General features: G+C 52.3%; 1 long non-coding RNA gene across 1 annotated transcript; it reads left to right on the forward strand.

Moving 5' to 3' along the window:
* The first annotated feature begins 6387 nt into the window (after nucleotides 1-6387).
* On the forward strand, nucleotides 6388-8141 carry LOC121134219. Its single transcript, XR_005871265.1, has 3 exons — nucleotides 6388-6491; nucleotides 6971-7390; nucleotides 8065-8141. It is a non-coding gene; the product is annotated as an uncharacterized LOC121134219 (long non-coding RNA).
* Nucleotides 8142-9324: the final 1183 nt, after the last annotated feature.

Here is a 9324-nt window from a genome sequence, read left to right on the forward strand (position 1 = left end):
CAGTTAGACCAGCACCATTTGTTGAAGATGTTTTCATTTTTTCCCCTGTATAATTTTAGCTTTTTTGTCAAAAATCAAGTGTCTACAAGAAAACTCACAGAAACCAGCTAACCTGGGCTCATATGGGCTCACAGAGACTGAACCGACAACCAGGGAGCCTACGTGGTAGTGATGTAGGCCCTCTTTATATATGTTAAATTGTGTAACTTGGTCTTCTTGTAAGACTCTTAACAGTGAGAGCAGGGGCTGTCTCTGACTCTGGTGCCTGCTTTTGGGACCCTTTTCCTCCTACTGGATTGCTCTTAATAGAAGAGGAAGCACCTAGTCTCACTGCAACCTGATATTCCATGGTTGGCTGACATCCATGGGAGGCCGGCAGTATCTGATGAAAAACAGAGGAGGAAGAGAGGATGGGGGGACTGGGAGGAGCGGAAGGAGGGGGAAACTTTAGTTGGGATGCAAAAACAAACAAAAACCAACAGAAAAAATTAAAAGAAAAGGAAAAGAAGTTGGCCTTGGTTGTATATGCCTGTGACCCCAGCACTCAGGGGGACAGGCAGATCCTGACAGCACACTCACCATAAAGCTTAGCCAAAGTGGAGAGCTTCTAGTCTGCTGAGAAACCCTAGCTCGAGGCAACAGGTGTGGATTGATAGAGGAAGGTAGGTGACTTCTTGCCTTGGCCTCTGTGCACACACACACACACACACACACACACACACACATATGCACGCACGTACGCGCACACACACAGCTCCCCAAATGCCCTGCCAGGATGAGCTTTATCTGACCCTCTTGGCCAAGAGGACCAGAGTGTCACATATGTACTAGCTGCAGCATATGGGGGCATGAAACACACACACACACACACACACACACACACACACTCACACCCTCAAAATACATGGTGCTGGTTTGGCTCAGTGATACAGTGTTTGGGTGAGGCCTTCCTTGAGTCCCAACCCCAGGGAGAAAAAAAACAAAGGAAGAAAAATTAAACAAACCACATATAGCACAAGCTTCATTTCTTCATGTAACTGAAATAGGGAAGAGGGTACTTGCAGCCTGACGTGGGACAATGGCACAGGGTCTGAACAGGTGTGTGTCTTTATACCACTCCTGCTTTATGACTAACAACACCCTGGGACATCTGGGCGCCCACTGCCTGGAATTCACTGGACATCTGGGTGCCCACTGCCTGGAATTCACTGGACATCTGGGTGCCCACTGCCTGGAATTCACTGGACATCTGGGCGCCCACTGCCTGGAATTCACTGGCGGTCTCTCTCCCCATCCTTCCTTTGATTTTTTAAAAAATCAACTTAAAAAAAGAACAATTTAAATGTTTTTTATTAATTCTTTGGGAATTTCACACATGCACGCAGCATATTTTGATCCTATCCATTCCTAACTCCACCCCTCCAGATCCACTCCTACACCCACAACTTTCTTTTTCTTGTTCTCTTTTCTTTTCAGACCCACTGTTGTAGCTAGTCCTATGTCAACTTGACACAAGCTGGAGTTGTCTGAAAGAAGGGAACCTCAATTGAGAAAATGTCTCCATAGGATCCAGTTGTAGGACATTTTCCTAATTAGTGATTGGTGGGGAGGGCCCAGGCCATCTAGAGTGGTGTCATCCCTGGGCTGGTAGTCCTGGGTTCTACAAGAAAGCAGGCTGAGCAAACCATGAGGAGCAAGCCAGTAAGCAGCACTCCTCCATGGCCTCTGCATCAGCTCCTGCCTCCCGGTGTCTGTCCTGGCTTTCTTCAGTGATGAACAGAGATGTGCAAGTGTAAGCCAAATAAACCCTTTCCTCCCCAACTTGCTTTTCCGTCATGGTGTTTTGTCACAGTAGTAGGAACCCTGACTAAGACACCCACCTAATTCAGTTAGTGCTGCGCCTGTAAGAATAAATGTGAGACCATCCACTGGAGAGTGGGCCACACTCGTAGAAAAGTGACTCTCCCTCCCCAAGAAGCCATCAGTGGTGACCAACAGCTCCTCAACTATAGGTGGGAGCTTGTAAGCCCCTTTCTTTCCATGCTGAACTATTGACTGGCTAGTCTTGTACAGGAAAGAAAAAAAGGATGTGGGGAGCAGGGCAATATCTGCTCCACAATGGTGACTCTGACCTTGTCTTCTCCAGATACAGGGAATCCCCATGCAGCTAATACATATGTGACACTCCGGTCCCCTGGCCAAGAGGGTCAGATAAAGCTCATCCTGGGCAGGGCATTTGGGGGGCTGTGTGTGTGTGTGTGTGTGTGTGTGTGTGTGTGTGTGTGTTTGCACATGCATGCATGCACCAGTCTCATAGAAGGAGAAGGACTTTCCAAAGAGCTTGAGTGACAGGCGTTGGGGATGGGCAGTGGTTGATGTACATGAGCCCTTCATTCCTTTACCTCACATGGGATGATCCTTTGGAGACTTCGGCCCCCCGCAGTCACTCAGGCTAGCAGAGATACAGGACGAGGGCCTCAGTCGCATCTTTGCAGTGAGGTGCCCCTTGGATGAAGTCGCATCTTTGCAGTGAGGTGCCCCTTGGATGAAGTCACATCTTTGCAGTGAGGTGCCCCTTGGATGAAACTCAGTCCTCCGTAGCTGTTCCGGTCTCATGTCCCCAGGTTGCTGTGACAGTTCTGACGGTTTTCGTTGCTCTCCGCATCCTGTTGACCAGTTGGTCCTTCACCTGTGGGCACGGCTCTGAACCCTCTGAGTTTGGTTCAGTTCTTTGAAGCTCCCAAGCCGCCTCAGGCATGAGTGACATGTTCCAACGTGTCACAGCCCCCCTCCTCCTTCAGGCGAGGGTAGAAAACAGATTTGCAGAGGCACTCTGGGGATACTGATGGTCTGCCTGTTGCTAGCCTAGTGTGCACTGTCCTTCCTGCCCTTTGGAAGCCTCTCAGAAGGAGTGGAACCAGACTGTTCTGGCTGCAGGGACCCCTGAAACCAATAGGGGCAAGAGTGGGAGAGTTGGCCTTCTGAAGGGCATGGGAGGCTGTGTGTGAGCCCTTCCCGAGGGGGCTTTGCCCAAAGGAGCAAGTAGCTTTGCAAGTGGCCCCAGGACAACCTTCTGGCCGGGTCTCCTGAGTCTGTGCACGTATGCAGCATCACTTGTGTCCTCCTACCCACGCACTGTTTCTACATAGAAACCACCCTCGTCCTCCACAGTCTGGCTCAGAGGCCTGTCTGCCCCCGAAAGGGAGGCGGTAGCATGAATCCCACAGGAAGTTGTCCCCGGCACTGCTCCTCAGAGGGAGCATTCCTGAGGGCCCCTTGGGATCTGGCCCTGGACTTCCCAGGCCCAGCTCCTTCGCAGGCAGGCTCAGCAGCATCTCCCTACGTGACTGCCCGAGGGTGCACAAGCCCCACTAAATGTGGGTGTGTGCCTGGGGCCTGAGTGAGGAGCGATGCCTGTGTGGACTTGTCATTTGAAACAAGCCAGCAAGCAGAGACGTCAAAGCCGTGCCGGCTGAACAATGCTGCTTTTTTTAGCCTGGCAACCATCTCCCGGCAGACACTGGGAGAGGCCAGCGAGGTGCAGGGCCCTGCTGGGTGTTGGACCCTCCCTTGGAGTCCAGGACCCAGGGTGGGGGAAGGACTGGAGATAGAGGAGATCTGTTTCCAGAGAGCCCATCACCAGCCCCTCGGCCCCTTGGTTTCTAGCCCTGACATCATCCAAGAGTTGAAGTGTCAATGACATTTGCAGATGCTGTGGAGATGTAGAAGGCGGTCACATCAGAGCAGATACCTGGCTCACAGAGCAGCTTGGCTCCCTAAGAAGTGAACAGGGTGTTTCTTGGAGCAAAGAAACCATAGGATTTATGGGGATGTCTTCCCCAAACCTCCAGAGCATTTCTTCTTACAGTGCAGATGCTCTTTGCCTGAGACGCAGCCATCTGGAATAAGCAAGCTGATGGCTGCTAGGTCTTCTGCATGCTTTTAGCCCACGTGGTTGGTGAAGATGGGTCCACGGTGTGTGTGGTGAAGATGGGTCCACGGTGTGTGTGGTGAAGATGGGTCCATGGTGTGTGTGGTGAAGATGGGTCCACGGTGTGGTTGGTGAAGATGGGTCCACGGTGTGGTTGGTGAAGATGGGTCCACGGTGTGTGTGGTGAAGATGGGTCCACGGTGTGTGTGGTGAAGATGGGTCCACGGTGTGTGTTTGGGGGGGGCGAGGTTATGTGAGTAACACACAGTAAAGACAAATGAGGCTGTCAGTTAGCTCTTACATCACAATACTGTGTGACAAACACCAGACTGTGACTGTCTAGGCCCCTGGGGCTGGGGTTCAGTGTTCCTCCTATGTCCCTTGTTCTCTGGACCCAGGAACTGGCCATGCAAATTCAGCTGCAGCGAGATGAGCACACCTCAAACCCTGCTCTTCCACCTCAAACCCTGCTCTTCCATGGCCTCTGTGCTAGCATGGAGCTAGTGACATGGCAAATTCCAAAGCCAGGTGCTTGACAGCAGCCCTCGGCCCTTCTGAGACTCAAAGGACAGGTCTCAAGTTTTCCCTTGAGCTGAGGTGTGGTGCAGAGAGCTCCAGGCCAAGGGGACAAATGCTGATGAGGGCCTCAGCTGTCTCAGTTAGGAAGGGGCACCTGTGACATTGGCCAATGCAAAGGCTTCGGATCTGTGTCTCTGCTGCCCGGTGCCACAACCTCTCCTCTGAGGAACACAGATGAACCACAGCCCCTCCATCTGGTTCTTCCCAAGGATTTCCTGGGGTTAGCCTGGGCAAGGACACTGGGCTCAGAGTTGGGCTTCCTGGAGTGTCCTGGGGTGGGTGGGCTGGTCTCATTCAAAAAGGTCTCCGGTTCCTTGCTCTCACAGGGACCAGATGTGCTGATGTGTAGCTTCTACTGCCCAGGGCTTTGGTTGTGTTTGTTGAGTTCTGCACCTGGCCCCGGAGGGTGAGGAAGGTGCTGATCAGGCTGTCTTAGACAAGTCCATCAGGAAGAGTGCTGTGTGGCTATATAGCTGCTCCTCTGGCTCAGTGGCCATGAATAGTCCTGGGCATCACACTGCTGCCCTTTCAGACCAGCTGTGAGGGTCCACTCCCTTGCCACCAGAAGCCCTACCTGTGACAGGGACTGGAGAGTGGCTTGGCTAGCATGCCTATCCTATGCTTGGTCTACCCAACCTATTGGGTGCTTATAGCAGCCCGGAGTTTCCAGCCACAGTCCCTGAGAATCAACCCACTGCCTGCTCCAGGCAGTGACTGGCTCTGCTCAGTGTGTGTGTGTGTGTGTGTGTGTGTTATTCATGTATATGTATATGTGTTGGGTTTAATGCATATATGAATAAGTGTGTGAGGGGTGTGTAAAGTGATTGAATAAGTGATACAAATGTATGTGTTTAAGTATGTGTGGTGTGTGTAACATATATTCCAGTTTATATCTAGGCTGTGTCATGTCCCTGACAGTGTTTCCATGTGATATGTTTGGGTGTATATAGGGTACATATATACTTTTTGCATGCGACGTATGCCCGTAGATCTGTTGCTTCCCCCAACCCTGCACACTCTGGTTCCTGTCCTGTGGGTGGGGAAATCCCAGGACTCCTGCTATCATGTCCCTCTGAGCTCCCCAGGCAGCTCCAGGGTGGCAAGTTTAGATGGGAGCGCTTTAGATGGGGTCCCATCTTGTTTGGGGGTGCAGAGGTCTTCTGGGAGAGTTGTCATATTGCTCGGTATTAGTCCCTATAGGTTGGTCAACACTAACTTTTCCCAGACTGACTAGCCCAGGGACGCTTGAGCAGCTCAGATAATTAAATGCTTCACAGTCCACAGTCCCTGAGATCTGCTCAACTGTTTCAAGACATGGCTGGGTCAAACACACATAGTGTGTCTTAGTTAGGGTTTCTATTGCTGTGAAGAGACACCATGACCTCAGCAACTCTTACAAAGTCAAACGTTTAAATGAGGTGGCAACTTACAGTTTCAGAAGTTTAGTCCATTATCATTATGATGGAGTATGGCAGCATGCGGGCAGACATAGTGCTGGAGGAGGAGCTGCATCTTGCTTTCTTTTTTCTTTCTTTCTTTTTGCTTCCCGAGGCAGGGTTTCTCTGTGACCTTGGAGGCTGTCCTGGAACTCTCTCTGTAGACCAGGCTGGTCTCAAACTCACAGAGATCTGCCTGCCTCTGCCTCCTGAGTGCTGGGATTAAAGGCGTGCGCCACCAATGCCCGGCTGGAACTGCTACATCTTGACATGCAGGCAGCAGGAAGTGAACTGTGTCACTGGACGTAGCTTGAGCGTAGGAGACCTCAAAGCCCACCCCCATTGTGACGCACTTCCTCCAACGAGGCCACACCTACTCCAACAAGGCCACACCTCCTAGTGCCACTTCCTTTGGGGACCATTTTCTTTCAACCACCACAGTGTATGCCTTGACACAGAACCTGGGGATCTGTTCTCAGCCATATATCCAACCTGGAGTCACTACAGAGCCCAACAGGGGACTTACCTGAGCAGTGCCTTAAAATGTGAGGAAGTGGAATCCAGGAGTCTCAGGAGTGCTCCCACTTTGTAACTGGGTGTCTGAGACAGGAAGGGGGAGAGGCAGAAGGCTTGGACCAAGGTGGGGGAGACGGCTGTCTGCTGGCCAGTCAAGGCACAGACCCAAGAACCCTGCCCACAGAGCAAGGGAAAAAAGGCAGAGGGAGAGTGTGGTTGAGCCCCCGGAAGACTCCTCAGAGCACTGTATGGACATGGGTGAGAGGGGTGGGGATGATGGCTTTAGAGTCAGATTCACAGAAAGTGAGTAAGAACCACTTTGAGGGCTGGGCGGTGGTGGTGCACGCCTTTAATCCCAGCACTTGGGAGGCAGAGGCAGGCGGATCTCTGTGAGTTCGAGACCGGGCTGGACCGACAGCCTCCAAAACAATACAGAGAAACCCTGTCTCGAAAAACAAAAAACAAACAAACAAAAAGAACCACTTTGATAAGATTTTTTTTTTTGCAGGAGTCTCCCGGAAGAATGGGGAAAAATAGGAGATGAAAAAGGAGAGGCTTAGGCACTCAGAAGACACCATGATATCCCGCTGCTGGGTCTGTTAGGGATCCATGAGCATCGCTGGAGAGGACATCTAAGTACAGGCAGACATGGAGGAAAGCTAGAATTATCAGAAGCCCCAACTCCGGAAAACCACAAACCAAGCCATCCCAGGTCCCCCAGGGCCCTGGTGCTTTTTGCCAGAGAGGCGGCATGCCTGCAGAGGCTGGAGGGGCCACCACGTGGCCTTGCCCGCCAGGGACTTTCAGCCACTTGTGAAGCACCCGTCTCCCAAGTGTTGAGGAAATCAGGTCCCCCTTTCTCTCTGGTGGCCCGTGTCCCTAGGTTGCCCAGATTTTTCAGATGGACGCAAACAGGAGGCCGCAGCAGGTGTGTTCCCCAGATCCCATGTGTTCTCTTGGGGGCACATCTAGGACGTCGTGCCGCCCTCCTCCCAGAGTAGCCCCGCCCCGTACAAGGCTGAAGTCACTTCCTCTGGCATCCTTAGGGCCACCAGTTGCCATGGCTATCACTGGCTGCTGCTTTGCGGTCACCTTGTGGGTCCAGCTGGCTGGCCCTGGTCCACACCCTCCGGACCAGGCTTGTGGGTGGTCTTGGGACCCCTCACCCAGGGAAGCACTTTTTGGGTTTGAGTGGCAGGTGGGTCGTGAGGAAGGTCCGTGGCTGCTTGCTTCTGAAATGTCTGACGCGCACCTGAGGACAGAGTGGCTCTTAGAGCCGGTGCCCCTGAGCTGGGTTGGTGGGGTTCTTGTAAGGGCCAGTGCTCATGCTGAGGCTGACACGCGCACTCATTCATCCAATCATCCACCCATGGCGGTTTGTCTTAACTGCAACCGTGACCCAATCTAGAATAACTTGGGAAGAGAGTCTCAATGAAGAATCGCCTGGGTCAGGTTGACCCATGGACACACCAATGGGGAACTGTCTTGATTACATTAATTGAGTTTAAGAGTGGGTGGCACTAGTCTCTGGGTTTGGGTCATGGACTATATAAAACAGGAGACAATGAGCCGAGTGCATGCATTCTCTGCTCTTGACCGTAGATGAGACCAGCTGCCTCAAGGTCCCGCCATCTTGGTTGGCTCCCTGCTGCGAAGGACCATAGCCTGGAACTGTGAGCTAAAACAAATCCTTTCTCTGCTAAGATGCTATTCTCAAGGTGTTTTTGCTTGTTTGTTTTTCAAGACAGGATTTCTCTGTGTAACAGCCCTGGCTGTCTTGGAACTCGCTTTGTAGACCATGCTGGCCTCGAACTCACAAGAGATCTGCCTTCTTCTGCCTCCCGAGTGCACCACCATGCCTGGCTTGTCAGGGTGTGGTTTTTTCCTCCCCTCCCCCACAGGACTCCATCTATCCAATCAAATTGGTGGCAGGAGGCTTCCATGTACTTGGCCCTGGGCTCCTGTGGGGACCTCACAGAGCTCAGGTTGGTTGTTGCACAGGGGAGGGGGACATTGAAGAACAGGTGAGGCCAGGAGCAGGATAGCTGTGGTCAGGAAGGCCCCTGAGGGGGACGGCAGGATAGAGTGACCCCCAGAGATGGAGGGGGATGGAGACAGGAGGGGTGACAGTGAAGCCCAAGGGACTGACAGGACAGACAGACAGGACTCCATCCTGCTTCATGGTGGCCCAGGAGACACAAGCCTACACAGTCTCTCTCTCCTTTTCCAGGAGAGGAAAGGGATGCCCATGTGGTAATTCTGGGACACCTGGCTCCTCTCAGCCTACTGTAGTCTCCTTCCACAGGCAGGAGCCATTCCTTGCTGCTTCTTGGGACCCAAGAGCCCCTTGATTTGCATAGTGTCACTCCAGGTCTTGGAGGTGGTACCTACCATCTGTCCTCAACTGGGATTAAGAGCTGAGCTTGCAGGAGAAGGGCCACCTCCTCACAGACTCCGGGGTCTCCCCAGCTTCTTTAAAATCTAGAAAATAATGTGGCCTCTCTCTAACCATATCCTGGTGTCGACTGCCTCCATCCAGACCGACTTGGGCCTTAGCTGGTGTGTGGAAACAGTCATCTAAGGCAACTACTCTCGCCCCGTGGAAAGCTGAGTTGCTGATAAGGGAGACTGCTCAGGCCTCCTGAATGCATTCCCGTTGATCTTGAGAGTCAGGGGTAGCCCGATGGATGAATGGACATAAGAGAAAAAGCGAGTCAACCCCCGGGGGGCACCCTACAGTAAAGACCAGAGGTTCCTCCATCAGCCCAGCTGTGAATTCAAGAGGTTGATACAGTGTCACCCATGCTGATAGCCTCGTTTCCCATTGTAATAGCCTGGTTTTCCAGAAGACTTTTCAGGCCC

Source organism: Mesocricetus auratus, unplaced genomic scaffold (assembly GCF_017639785.1).
Source record: "Mesocricetus auratus isolate SY011 unplaced genomic scaffold, BCM_Maur_2.0 Super-Scaffold_100027, whole genome shotgun sequence".
In the NCBI taxonomy this organism is placed as follows: domain Eukaryota; kingdom Metazoa; phylum Chordata; class Mammalia; order Rodentia; family Cricetidae; genus Mesocricetus; species Mesocricetus auratus.